General features: G+C 43.2%; 1 protein-coding gene across 6 annotated transcripts in view; it reads right to left on the reverse strand.

Moving 5' to 3' along the window:
• Positions 1 to 15,627, reverse strand: part of LOC110507449 (leucine-rich repeat and fibronectin type III domain-containing protein 1-like protein) — a 100,985-nt gene that overhangs the window by 26,375 nt on the left and 58,983 nt on the right. The window lies entirely within an intron of this gene.

Raw genomic sequence — 15,627 nt, forward strand, 5'->3', positions numbered from 1 at the left:
TGGGCATCATGAAGGTCTCGTCATTAATTTTGCTGGAAAGGGGAGAAATTGTGCTTTACATTGGTATTGATATTACAGTTGATCTGGAAGTGTTACGTTTTTTGGGCACAAAAATAAGGTCAATTGTACGGACCAAGGCGATGTACAAAAGTGAGTGAGTTTACGTTACATTTCTGAGTTACATCTGTAGGATATAGATGGCTAACAGGATCTAGCTAGCGTGAGGTAGCTGGTCCACATTAATTGCTTCTGACACATGCCACAATCCTTCTAGCTATACATCTTACAGATATATCTACCGTAGTAATCAAGATAATGGTTTACAATAATTGCAGTTTAGTTCATTATCTAGCTAGTTATGTGTTAAACTGACAGTCTGCCTGTAAAATGCAACACGTTAGCTAGCTAGCTTTCTAACCAATAAGATAGCTACTGTAGCTAGCCTCACACTTACTCCTTAACGTTGGCTTACCATGCTTTCAGGACAACGCCACATTCTTCTTGCCAATCCTGTTCGACTCCTTCATGCCTACTCTTGTCACGTGGGTCTTCTTCTAGGTTAAAAAACATTATGTCTGTAGACAGTCTGGTACCTTGTGGTCAAAAAGCAACCCACTCGGGAGACAGCCACCTGGTGCAGTGCTCCAGAGCTGTTCATCGGCACAGCCGCGTCGTTTTTATCTCAACATTTCCAATCTTGAATAAAACAAAAACCAAAGTGAAAATTAATATTGATACATATATGCACTACACATGATTGTTTTGGGGGTGTTAATGTGAGACATGGCATTTAATGAAAATATAAATGTAGAACGAACGGTCCGTCGTCAGTGTTCCCACACAGGTACAACAACTACTGCGAACAGAGCTTGTAATTATCTCCCTAGTTTAAGCACGGCCTTTGCCTAATCCATATCCATCCCCCAAAAAATCTATGAATAAAATACAAAACCAGGAAGTAGGTTTTAGGTTTTATTTATTCACACCAAAGAAAAGAAGTGACAGACAAAACAGTACAGATAAAAAATGGTGTGCAGGTGAGGTTGGAAGCCAAAAAAGGGCTTATATGAAAACCACACCACAAATATAGGTACAGCTGCTCATAATCACATAATTCTACATGGGTCTTGACAGATTCTAGCCTTTTAAACGTCCACGAGAAATCTGTCCACGAGAAATTAACCAGCACAGAACACGCCCAAGGCCTCTCTGCCTGAGCCGGCGCCTCAGCCAAGCAGAGAGAACTGTGGCAAGGGGAGAGTAGGACAGGCATGACCAGCCTCTCAAACAGACAGCAATTATTTCATCATTTATTCATGAGCTAACCTCGGTGCCCTCTACCTGGTGGAGAGGAAGCACTGTAAACCATGCTAGGTTTCCCCACCATGCTAATCAGAGTGAGCGCTTCAGAGCTGCATCATATGATGAGCGATACTAAATAGGGGTCGACAACAGGGCGCTTCAAGCTCAACAATATGCGCTTTAGGTAAATAGGAATAAATAGGACTGGTTAGAAAATGAATCCATGTGAATATTTCATTTTCGCAGCCCTCAACACAAAATGGTTGCACGATGACCTTTGCCCTGCAACCTGGTTCTGTCAGAGTGGTGTGTCAGAGTCCTCTGGCCATGCAGACGGTAAGTGTGAGAATGTTATTGTATATGAGCCTAAACAGCTATGTTGTAATTCTCCCTACAGGCTATGGCAGGATGCTGCCATTTCTCTCCACACCACCCCTTCCTCTCCCTGACTACCCCGCAGTGCATCTTAAAGACAGAGCCCTTGTCTGTCTTATTTTTCTGTGTACTGGAGCCATCTCGCACCGAGTGGATAAAAGACTTCAGATGAATACCCAGAGGTCTCTCCTTTTACTATCCCTGTGACGTCGGCAATAAAACATTCACCTCATCTGTAAAACACACAGATACTGCTTATGTCTTAAAACACACACGGTCAAACCGGGAAACACTGCAGTAAATATCTATCCAAGGTATAACCGGATTTTAATGTGGCATCTGTACTACCCTCATAATCGCTGTGTGTCCCATTCCCAGTGCAGATGAAGTACCTACTATGCATTCCTTTAGTATGCACCAGAGATATATATATATATAGGGATCCATTGGAAGGCCCATTCTAATGTAGTTTAGCCTTTGAATCAGTGGTGGAGTTTGTTTTGCATGGCTTGGTGCTCCAGGTGGGTGAAGATTTCATTTTAGGACCAATAGTACCTGGGGCACCGGGCCATGCAAAACGAACTTGAACTTGGCCATTTTCATGCTGTTGCAAAGCAACCAACCAGCAAGTGATAAACATCAGAGACCAGTGAAACATATGCAACAGCCTTGAGTTCCCAGAGTCTACCACCATTAACAGCAAAACATTTCCATTTACCCAGCAGCCTCTCTGTCATTCAGCGTTTTATCCCCAGATGAGACACTGTCAGTCTCTCTCTCTCACAAAAAACAAACCCAACCGTCGGGGATCTCGCTAAAACGAATTGGGTACGAATCAAAAGGTAGGATGAATGGAATTTTGATATCAGTGCTCAGCATTAGGAGCTATTTATATTCCCGCACTGCTGCGTTCCCTCACCCCAGTGTTGGGGGCGGGCTAATTCCTTGTCTTTATGGAAGAGGAAGGGATAATAAGACCCCCTGTGGAGGATGCGAGATCCTTTTAGCTGCAGAGAGTGTGGCGTCAACTCCACAAGCCTCGTATCTTCACAGAGGCAGCCAGACTCATTTGAGGGAATTAAAGAAGCCCCCTCAGTGACAAACACGTGGAACACCCGGGCATGGAGCACACTGGCACAGTAGACCGGGAGACAGGGCTACACGGATTGGATTGCGATGACAACGGCACACAAAGTTAAAGACAAAAGCACACATTGGTTACAGTAGGGGACTCTGGCAAAGGCAAGGATTTACATTGCGCTCGTGCTAATCTTAAAATTTGGGTAATCTGGGTGAGATGGGCAGCAACACACATCCAACCGCACATCTGCCAGTGTCAGTCCTGCCCACCCTCCGTGTGAAAAATCTATGGACTGAGATTGCGGTGGTACTGCGGGCTCGCGCCACGCTGATAAGGGTCGACTTTACTCCCTCGCTCTTCCGAGCATGTTGCAGAGGGCGGAGAGACGCGTCACCGGCCAACGGACAGACAGGTTATCGACACAGAGGGGAGAATCACAGAATGGTTTGCCAGACTGAGCAAGTCGGAGAGAGTTGGCTGGTAACCCCTTTGGGATAAATTGTCGCGGCCGTCGTCAACATCCTAATTATAGAGGCCAATAATGTAATTACTGATACCAGTCACTACCGTCAAGCCTGTCATCTATGTCATATGCTTCTGCTCGTCACCGTCAACAGCCAAATAATTACCATCATCACAGTCGTCATGACCGCCACCGCCATATGAAAACTCCATTAATAGAGTTGTTTTCGTCAGAGCCGTCGTCATCACTGCACCCTCTATTGTCTAATGCATATTCACCCGCCGCGAGAGTAAAAGCAAAATAACATGATCTCTCGTTTTTCATTAAAATGAACAACTAATTATACCTTTTGTAAAAAAAAACGTTATTGTAGCGCTCCTTGTCTCTAATGGATTGTACGCCACCACAGCGTGACATATTAGTAATGGCTAGTGATGAATGCAGTAGCTCTCGACAGTGTTCTCTCCTGCTTTTATTCCACTGGAAGAGGAGGACATTTGTGTAAGTGCTAATTGTGTGGTGGCTGATAAAAATGGAGAATACAGTACATACCGGCGGGATGAGAGATTAAGAATAACAGAGGGTATAAAAGTAATGTATCTTTCCTCTCTGCAATCGCTGTAGGCGGTCATGGTAAGAGGGCACATTTTATGCAATTAGAGTCTGCATGTACCGTACTGCATGCAAGAGACCCTGCTGACAATGCATTTAGCGATCCTCGCCTCACGATACAGGGAGGACACTTTGTTTGCATGCCATTAAGCTGTGTAAACACATCAGACCCCGAATTAGGTGATGCACAGCGCCATTAAAGCATCGCAAATATTCTCTTAATATATAACTAACATCCCTTTACGGCTAATCTCCGTGTACTCATTTTCTGCTTGCTATGCAGTTAACATTGCATACACCACTCATGTGTCTGTTCTTTTTGTGATCAAATGTTTGTATTGTTTTTAGTAAGGTACACAAAACAGGTACACATGGACAGAGGTGACAAGATGGAACAACACAGTTACCACCCCCCCCCCCCCCCCCCCCATCCACAGGACTAGTAGTTCACAATAGCTATCTTTTTACAGTCATACGCTGATGAAAGAGCAGTAATGTTTCTTTCACTCGGCCCATGCGTACGTGCTACAGACATTTCCGTGTTTACAATGTCCAGGAATGATAGCAGCCACTGCTGTCTGTTTTAAAGACTGAGGAGCCTGCCAACGGGAGGCTATCCTCTTCTTGGCCGCTGTTAATCCCGCCAGCCAAATACGTCGCCGTCTGACAGATAGGTCTAAAGTGATATCGTCAATTAACAGTGACATAGATGGTGAACATGGTACATGTCTACACATTATGCCAGAGAGACAGGATGAAACACAACTCCAGAAACGTAAAACCTCCAGACATTACCAAACCATATGAAAAATAAAATGTACCAGGAGCCCCCTGAGGGCACAGTGAGCAGGCTGGGGGAATGTCTAGCTTTAACCTTGAATAGTTGGCATGGTGTACAGTAATTGCTATGGGCAGAACTTGTGTCTGTTCTGTCCTCTTCACGTTACAGTATGGTATGACTGAAATGCCTTATCGTAATACTGGAGTCAAGATTATCGCAGTCCACTTTAATGATTCAGGAGGAAACTAAAAATACTCCATCAAATATGAGTGAGAATTAAGAACTGCATGTGTAAATACAGAGCAATACATAATTCAAACTCCAAAGTCAAGATGCAAAAGAAAGAGCCATCATACAATGCAGTATGTGGAGTCTAACAGCCCAAGATGTACTCTTTAAGTACCTTTACTCCAAGGATCTTATGTTATTTTCAGAGATAGACTGGCTCTGGCAGCTAAAACTCCATCTAAACGCGAATCGATTCTCAATTGCGATGCGGTTCTAGAAACATAAAGCTCTTTACTTTCATGTCACATCAAAATCATTTCACAAATGCAAAATATGCGCATGCTCAACACTGTTTTAAACGGCTTCTCATCACAGTTGAAACCAGCAGAATTTTTCAGTGACAACACGTTTCTGACGGACTTCTTCCATTGCACACAAGTGTTCGGAGCCCGCTAGACAGCTAATTAGCACAGGTGGTCCCTGTCTGTCTGTCTTCCGCAAACAAGCGCTGTAACATGGAGACATGGCCGTGTGAGAACATTAACTAACCCTATAAAGTTGTGTATTCATTTAACCTTTTTTCTTTTCTTTTTAAATTATTTCTCGCTGATATGAAAGAGAAGGTCCTTATACTTCCAAAACCGTACCGCAAGTGACGCATGTTAACATTCTGACCGAGATTTAAACTCCCCCCGCCCACAGAAAACGCCTTCGTCCAATGACTTAGTGAGAACTAGCAAACTTACACACATCGCAGTGTTCTATACATATGACCTTATTTTAGCGCCCCAAACATGTAATACTTCCAGGTTAACTGTAAATATGAATACCATTGTAAAGCACAATCAAGCAAAATCAATGACGAGACCTTCATTGCTGCCCTTCTCTACATGACTGAAGAAGGTAATGGAGCTCCATTGCCTTCTGAGCTACTGAGTGATAGCGAAAGGGGGAGGAGATATGTTGTGTGGGGAAACTTTTTCACCTGACCTGTCAAACGTATCACCTCTAAAATGTTTTTAAAACACCATAAAGAGCTTATATACTGTGTCATTACATACCAATTTGAAGGTTTGTGTCAAATTTGAATAGAGTCTTTAGGGTGGCGCTAAAGTTATCTTCACAAGTAAACTGCGGCTGTCGCGGCTTTTGAGAGTCATGATGACTCGCAGTGATGACGCAAAATATTTACTATCGATTGAATGAACTATTGATGAACTAACGAGTAATTAACTTTACACTAACCATTGATCATTTCTTGTTTTTAAACTCTGAGAGAAGTGCTACCCCTGGTGGAAAGAGGCTGTACGGCACACAATGAGTTACATTATGCTGTAAATTACATCGTGAGACGTCACGAAGTACCGTACCGTGTCAGAGGGGTACGTTTTTTCACCTTTTCTCTAATACTATTGGTTCATTACCATGTCAATCAACACATGTAATGTGCATATTCTTGCACCATCTTGTACTTGAATGACCTCTAACCTTTTACTTCTTCTTCCTTTGGCTTTCTGGCAGAATAAACGCTGTGTTGCGTATTGCTTCCTTCCACAGGTTGGAGTGCAGATTGCACATTTTGTTCTCCCCCACAGTTGGCAGTGGCACACAGTAGTTTCTCCATCCCAAACCTCTGACTATGCCTTCTTGCCATTGGGTCTACGTCTCACCAAACGGCGGGCTCACAAACACTAGGAATAATCCATTTAATTTGATCCACCTCAACGCTCAACGCTACCCCACGGATTACTTCTTTGAGCTGTGCTTTGCCCTGGAGAGCAAAACACGCCACAGGTTGAGCCCCGAGCAGCGTGACTCAAAACGCCCGCTTCCTCTAAGCGGTAGATACTCAAAAAAAAAATAGAAACAATTCCTGACACTTTCACAGATGTAACCATTCCCAGTTTGTCCTTTACCCAGCTTGACACAACATATGGGTCGGCTTAAAAGCAGGAATGCACTCGTTCCAAAACTCTCACTCCAACCGGTCCAAAATAATTTCTGGTAGGATTCTCAGGGCAAACATTAGAAGTCTCCACTACGACTGTCACCGCAGGTAGGCCCAATTCTTCCTCAAAGCGCTCACCACTGCCGACCAACTCCATTTCAAGAGCCTCCAGCCTCAAGATTCTCAGGAGAGCAAGAAGACCTAAAGGTATGAATTGCATACAGGAGACGAAGGTATGTAGTCAAGTGACAAACCTCTGAATTTAGTAGCACCATTATGCCATCATGTCATCACACCACCTCCAAAAGGCCTCTAACCTTGTCACATGACATGAGTCAATTATAGGAAGGAAAATATCTGACCACTAGGGGGCAAGAAGCCACAGAAACATCTAACTGGAAACATGACAGGGGCCATGTGACCACCCTTGGTTGAAGTCAGGACCTGGTCTTTGCAGCACCTGAGTCACACTGGGTCTAGTAGTTCTGGCAGTTAATACAGTTCTACTCTTCCCCAATGTTTGGTGTGTGTGTGTGTGAGAGAGAGTCACAGAAGGTCTTTGTTGTGTGCCACACATACACACTCTCACAGGAACACACGCACACCCATCCCCTCACACACAATTGTCCAGAGCACCTGCTTCCCTCTGCCGGGTCCTCAGGTGGCAGACAGGGCTAGTTCAGCCCACTTACACTGATGGCCATCTGGCTTAGGCTATATAAGTGGCCCATCAGTTAACACATAGCAGAGAGACTCCCTGCTAGGCTGCCCTCAACCCATGGTACACACTCCTGCCACCACTCAGTCTTATGATTTGCATGATTTCCAGCCATCTCAAACTGCCTATACATTTTTAGCAGAGCCCCAAGATGGAGATCATTTCTCTCTCAATGTTTCCAAACATAAAATACGTTGAGATATAACTGTAAAATGTCAGATTCAACCCGCAATGAAAAGCAAACCTACAGTAGGAGCCGCTCGGACACATAGAACACAATGATAGTATACGTCTCTCTGTGGACGTGTTGCGGATCGATAGATTTGATAAATGGAGGATGAATATGGCACTTGCCACGCTTCCTCAAATCTACCCGATGACTTGAAATGGCTTTGAGTTGAAGAAGGAGGGGGGGGGGGGGGGGGTGTCAGAACACCTTAATGCATTTCAGATAAATCCCAGTTACCCACTATCACTAAGGGGCTTAGCTACAGGCTTTGAGAAGAGGCACCCCAAAGCACCCGGAAATATCCCAAGAGCCTATAGGAATTGATCTACTATCAGCGGTCATTGGCTTACATTGCCTTACTATAATTGAGTACTTCAGGAATTAAATCTGCTTGGAAAACTTCCTAAAATCTTTGGGAGAAAACAAGTAGACAAAGTCAGTCAAAGTTTTTTCGGGGGGGTTTGTTTTACTTCACAGTGCAGGCTTGAGTGTTTCCAAAGAAATTAGTATTTCAATCAAACTGTTTCTGTGATGGATTTGCACTTAAAAGAGCAGGAGCATACTTTACTACTGCTTCTCATAACATTCCTGCTAACCAAATTAATGTCATGCTTAGTTTGATGTAAATAGCCAAATGAGTTGCAGTTCTTCCAAGCAAATTAGAATCTCTATTGGATGCTGTTGTTCATGGTGCATCAAATAGAGAATCTAATTTGTTAATAGTATTAATCTATGATACAAAGTACATTGTTTGAAAATCCCATGGAGGATAATTGGATGGGTTCTGCGTGTGTGTGTGTGTGGTTGTGAGAGAGAGCAAGAAAGCATGTGACTGGGTGTGTGCATGCGTGCGTTTGTGCATGTGTGTGAATTTGATATTTGTGTTCAGATGATGGACTGTTCATGAAGACACGGAACAGTGTTCCTATTACCACACAGTAATGACAAACGCATTGGCCTTTGCCCATCATTTCCGGTGCATCGACTCGATCCATCCTCCTCATTCAATGACGTAGTCACCTCCGTTATGATATCCATCAATAGGTAACTCAACAGCATCTCTGTCACATTCTGCTGCCTTCACTCCTTTATAAAAAGAGTGACCTGTTGTCGGTGATTAAAATCACTAACTGGGCCAGCGCCTCCCTCCCTCCCTTGTTATCGCTACGGCTGTTGCATGTCTGTCTGCTTAATTAATCTAAACACACTCGGGGATGGAGGACATGGGGGAGGTGGGGGGGGGGCGTGTCGACGCCCATAATAAAAAAAATGACCTGGGGCTTGGGGAGGGTGATGAAAACTCTGAGCAAGATGCCAAGGACCAGCACATCAGTATGGGTCTGGGGAGGTGACCGGGCCTTTCGCTGAGCACAGCTAGATTTGGACCAGAGGAGGAGAGAATGGAAAAAGTACTGTGGTGACTGTGCAGTACAAAAGGGCCTCACTCACGCCCATGTAACTAGCTAGAGCGAAGTGACTCTTTTGAACTGTAGAGCTTGATAACATCCATTATTTTTCATGGGTTGAGTATAATTGGCAGTCATTGAAGCAGGTATTTGGTACTTGCGTGAATGCCCAGTTGATGTTAGGGGGTGTAATCCAATTAGTTAATACTAAGTGAATCATTGAATTAGAGGACAATGGCCTAATGATTAGCTAAGTGCATAATGCCATTTGTGTGTACACACATATTAGTAGAGAATTACAAGGTAAATAAGGAAGGCAAGAGCTGTAAGTGAACTAACAACTGGCAAGACTCAGTAGAAGGGTTAGGGAGAAACACACTGCTTACACATTGTCCCATTGATCGATAAAACATACCATGACTAGGGTTACAAAGCTACCAGTAATTTTGGCAATTTGTAGTTCTATAACTTTGTGTCCATAATTGTCCGTGAGTTTCTAGTAGATAGACCATATGGTTCAAAAGGAAATAGCCTAATTTATTTAACCCTCCTGTTGTGTTCCGGTCGAATTGGACCGAAGTTTGCTCTCTGTAATCTGATTGTCATAAGGTTCCATGACTTTGTCCACACAGGGCATCTGAACACATAAAAAACATTTAGATGATTTTCATTACATTGTGGGTGTTTTATTTAGCTTTTGTACACCTGTGGTGTTCCTGGTCAAAAATGACCGGTCATTAGAAATGAATGGGTGAGACTACAATTAGTGTATAAAATTGAGTTCAGGCACATGCCCATTAATCAGATGGACACTTCCTCTCCCAGACCCCCACATGCATGTGTGTTTGAGCGCACACACACACACCCCCCTTCTTGGCTTCCATGGCAACCTTTCCCCAATAGAATCATTCCCCCACGGGAACCACACCTGTTGGCATTCTCATAAACAATCGCAACATTGTTTCAATAATATATATATAAAACTTTTCTCACAGCCCTGGTTTATAAAGCTTTTTTGAGGCCTTGCTCAAAATTCATTCTGTGGCAGCACAATGACAAAACAATATAATATATGTGAGGCTCTTGATCATATCACCGGTGAGGAGGAGAGAGGCCAGGAAACTGACAGTTTCATCTGAGTATTTGTTATAGTCAAAATATTCCATACATTATGCTTTTTTTACTCAAAAACGAGTTGTATGACCTCAGGTCAATGAGGCCTACAGGCCATAAATAGCAAATAGAAGTTCAAAACGTGTAATGTTCACAAGAACTTAAGTTGATAAAAAGAGCTAACGCAACATTAGGTGATAATATATATACTATTATGGATTTATAAATCAGCTATAATGGGGAGGTCAATTTGGACCGGAAACACAGAATTAATTAACATGAAACAAACACAACAGGAGGGTTTAAAAAAGCATCTAATCAACAATGGCGTTATTTTTAATTCCCCTGCATGCCAAAACATTGACAACAGATACATATTGACATAGTGTAATAAATAATATTTTATGCTGAAACCCTCATATTAAACCCCAACGGTATTTGCAAAGTTCATGGTTTATATTTTTTTATAATATTTTAGAGCGTTTTTATTTCATGATTTTACATATTTTACATGTGAAAAAGCACAGATGTCCAGAGATGTAATAATCTTACGTACCCAAAAAGGCCCGCTAGATGTCTTGTGATATATTACATAAAATCTTTGAAAGATACAAAATTGCTGGTAGTTTACTGGTAAACCTCAAATGTATCCATAAATATATCCTCCCTTTGCCGCCCTAAGAATGACACAACATTCCTTCTATAAACTTAAGTTCAGGATCATACCAGAGCTGAAACAAGAATACCAGTGTGTGGTTTTAGGGTTATGGGTCATCCGGCCACATAGTACATACCCTGCAGCCTTCCAGCAAGGAGACGTCCTCTCATCCCATCAATCATTCACGATGGGAGTCACTAGCCTGGAGGGGAAGACTATCTATCTAGGCTAGTCTCTTCTCCATGCTATGTCCCCGGGTTCACACATTAACCATCTGCCAATCACCTCTGATGGAGTGCAGCTTCCAGAACGACTACATGGAGCCTAATGACATGCTGTACCTCCTCGTCTTCATGCATGGTCTTGGCCAAGTTCATATTATCACATGAGATAAAGGTCTGGCTTCAAATTGAAAATAACCCCCTATCACCCACATCAGAATTTAAGGGAATCGGTCCATATTTCCAGCTCATTTCCTGTTGATTTTAAACACTTGATCCTCAGCAGTCTAGTCATCTAACTTGCTATAATATCTTTTCAGAGAGGTGTCTACTATTTATTTTCCAGCATAATGATAGTCAAGTAAGTAAGTTGATTTGATTGATATGCATGCCGGAGTAGCATGCATGAATACATTTAGGGAACTGAGATTTTTTTGGGGCGGAGATGAGACAACCAGATGGGTTCATGTCTGGTGCTTCTGGTAGGGGATAAAGCCAATCGGCCCCTTGCTGCCCTTTCCAACAGAGGCATACGTGAGGAGAATACACTAAGATGGATAAACCTGGAAAAAGGGGAACATCACCGGATTCTAAGAGGCCAGTCATTGAAAATGGGAGCAACGAAGAAGAAGGAACACTTAAAAGAAAAAGGCTAAGCTTAGAGATTTAGAGTCAGACGTTGCATGGTAGTTAGTAGAGCTGTGAGTGAGTGAGTGAGTGAGAGAGTCTGCACACTTGTACGCCTGTGTCTCTGAGTATAAGTGTAGTGCACATGGTAATGTGCAGCTGAGCATATCATGCGCGATATCACAAACACCAGTTGAAAGCTTCAGCACTCTGTATGCATACAAATGAGATATCACACGTGATGGCAGCCTATCAGACTCCCCACCTTTTTCCTGCTGTACATAACTTACGTGCCATCATGGCATATAACTTTGAAGTGGGCAGGTAGATGAGGAAGAACAGGTTGGGATAACCATCTGTCCCACACACCAACCTTCTCAACTCAACGCCTGGTTCCATTTGTATTGGCAAGCCTTAAAACCAACCATTTTAGAGATTAATAATAGAGATTTTTGTGTTTTTGACTCAATCTTCGACAGTCGATTTATACAAGGCGCGTTTGCCTTATCGCTTATGTTACAGTTGTGGGCATCTGATAACAACAAAACATTATGTTGCCATTCTTTGTTGAAATAGGCCATCAAAAGACTAGGCAACAACATTGTCTTTCTTGGATCCCTATTCGAGATCTCCATGCGAGATCCGATCTTACATACTATGTGGACTGGATGAGTCATCCTTTAGGCCTTACAGTTTGGTGGTTAGTTCCAACACAGAGGACCGCATAGTAACGAGAGGTTAGCAAAATAACAAGGTAGACTGGCTTGTTCCCTCAGCCAAAACCTACATATTTAGCCTTTTGTCTATCTAGCCATCTCTGTACAGGCGATATGCTGCACCATCATGCACAGCGAGACAACTACGTTGATGGTATAACCCATTGCTCAGGAGAAGCGGTGTACAGCAATGTCATGCCCTCCTGTTTGATTTCTCACAAGGCAATGCTGTGAACATGTCATTGTGCCCTCTTTGCAGGGGGCCTTCAAGTACAGCACCAAAAGGAAATGACCTGTCACGTTTGAAAATAGGATGAACTTGTTGACAACCGAGTGTTGTCAAAACCATAATTTGGGGAATTCACTTACGCAATGCTCTGTTTTGCTCCACGCATCATATTTGCCAAGCCTTTGTTCAGAAGAATCCCTAATGTTCAGTGTTTTCATTTGTTTCGGACTATATATAGTCCTTATAAGGACTGTCTGAGAGATATCGCAGGTACACTTCAAGTGGGAAAATAGTTGCAAACCAATGATCCCGCTGGGCAAAGACGTCAATTCAACATCTATTCCATGTTGGCCATTTCATTGAAATGACGTGGAAACAACAATGATTGAACCAGTGTGTGCCCAATGGGATGGCTTTGTCTCTCCCAAAAAAAAACATCCCAGCTCAGAAGAGCCAACAAAGGCTCCAAATAAATAGGTGAATGAATGTGGCATGTATACTAATAATCACTCAAGAGTAAACAGACCCAAGTCTGTCAAGCGAGTAGATCGGTGAGCTCATTGGTCATCACAAAGTATTAAAATAACCAATGGTATGAGTGAGCAAACAGTAAATGCCTTCCTTCCTTCCTTCCATCCTTCCTTCCTTCCTCCCTCTCACATGAGTCCACTTGCACACAAGTGGATTAGCAGTCTATTCAACTGTGAATACTATATAGCTGTAGAAGATGTAGTAGAAGCACTTACACATTCTGAGCCTGCTCCTCGATTTAAAACGACCGAACAAACGTCCATCCCTTAGTAATATGGTTCAGCTGATAGTCGTGATATCACAGTGACAAAATCTCTGTTCCCTCATTCTTTCTCTCCTCAATTCTTCCTTTCTCCCCCCTCCAGTGCTCTTCCGCCCATCCCTAATAGAACCTCATGCCAAGGTGATTTAGAAAGCAGGGCATGAAAGGAGTGTGCGTGTGTGCGACGGTGCCATTCTATTGTGGCGGGGCCTCTATTCACCGGGGCCCCACCCCAGAGAGGGACTGAGGCGTTAAGGGGAGTTGAGGAAGAGTGACTACCGCATAAGTCCAGCTGGGTCCCATTGTTCCCTGGTGACACCTCGCATGGATACACTATCAATGCCATCGATGGGTACCGCCCAAGTGACTGTGCCAGCAAATCTACAGTGGAACCCAATGGTCCTCACAGCCAGCCCCGGGTGCTTCTGATATAAACTATCAATCACTTCCTACATCAGAGGAATGGTAGGGGCCATGTCCCAATACTGTCAGATGGCTTCCTTTTAATAGTAAAAAAAAATTCTGGCTGTTGATGTGATAAAGAGAGCATTGATTTACACTGTATGAAATGCATTTGTCAAGTCATTTCAGATCCACGGACATGAAGGGAAGGACTATCAAGCTGAAATGACGTGTTTTTTTTTTTTTTTTTACAGAAATGGCTAAAATGATCAAGGACACATTTTGAGTAGGAGCTGGAACAGAGCAAAGTGAACATAGCAGCTAATTTGCAAAGGGCCAAATCAGCAGAAGGGTACCGGCAGACATTTCCATAGCACTAATGCGTAGCGAGCTGGCAGGCTGGACCATTCGTTTGGTCGACCTAGTTCCTGTGGGCATTATACTGATTCGCTCGTAATAATTTTTGGGCTGCGGCGTGTTGTGTACTGGGACCTGGCAGTGGCTGTTACGCCATTCCTCTGCACAGCTTTTGAAAAATGTCTATAAATTACAGCTTCGGGGTGTTGTTGCTAGCTTGAGCTCCTCGCCCCTGAAACATGTCCCTTATGCACATTCCTCTCTTCTTCCAAATCAATATGGAAGACAGAGGCTGAATTTAAGCAAGCTTTGCTGCCCTAGAGTCGAACAAAACCTCTGATTCATCTAAATGTGTTTTTTTTTATGATGAGTTGTTTAAGAAATGTACTGTACTTGCTTTGTTTGTGTGGGTGTGTGTTTGTATTAGTGTATTGAATGCCTTTGAGTGTACTATGTGCTCATACCCTTCAGTGGGTGTGTAGACAAGTGAAAGATACATACTGTAATATGCTAGGTTTACATAACTGTGTGTGTGTGTGTGTGTGTGGGCTCACTGCTTGCCCACCCCAAATAAACAAATCAGTCAACTAGTCAATGAGGAACAAGAATCAGGGAGCCAGGTTTAATTCCTTAGTACTAGATACATTCACCTACAGTAACATCTCTCCTGTCCACTCAGTTAATTAGCTGCCGTGTTCATTCGTTTAGGCACCCCACACTATCCGCTGAGACAGAGTGCATCAGAGCACAGAAGCGTCCGTCTATAAACTGTGTCCCTGCTCTAAAACTGTCCACAATCCAAACTGTGCCTCTCTGTGCACAATGCTCCTCTACGTGTCCAGCATTCAAAATCATCCCTCCAACTCCCCGTGGTAACAGACACCGCTTGGGGAATACGTTTCCCTTGAAACAAAGATGGAAAAGTTCTCTCTTTCTCTTACTGTCGCTGTGCATTTTCCACAGTGGGACAGGACTGCCTATCTCCGGTCACTAAGAGTTGCCACCAAGAATCTTGGCGTGGACGCCCCTAAATGACATCCTAAATCAATGTTCTCCCTTGGTGACTGCTGTCATTGATCAGAGAAGAAAAAAAGAAAGTTGCCTGCATACAGCCCTGGGCCAGGCCCTGTAAGAAGACGTGAGAAGACTTGAATGAAAACCAATACTTTTTGAGGACCAAAATAATTAATGAGCGGAACAGAACGAGCCATCAGCATCTATCAGAGCGATACAAACTCTACAAATTTATATAAATTGATGTTGGACCTGAAGTATGCAATGACGGAAGCATCAAAACAAAAAAAGTATTACCTTGGAACAAGAACAAAGGAAACATTTTCTCAGAGCAAATGAAAGTGTCCTTGTTTA

This window comes from Oncorhynchus mykiss, chromosome 27, assembly GCF_013265735.2.
Source record: "Oncorhynchus mykiss isolate Arlee chromosome 27, USDA_OmykA_1.1, whole genome shotgun sequence".
In the NCBI taxonomy this organism is placed as follows: Eukaryota; Metazoa; Chordata; class Actinopteri; order Salmoniformes; family Salmonidae; genus Oncorhynchus; species Oncorhynchus mykiss.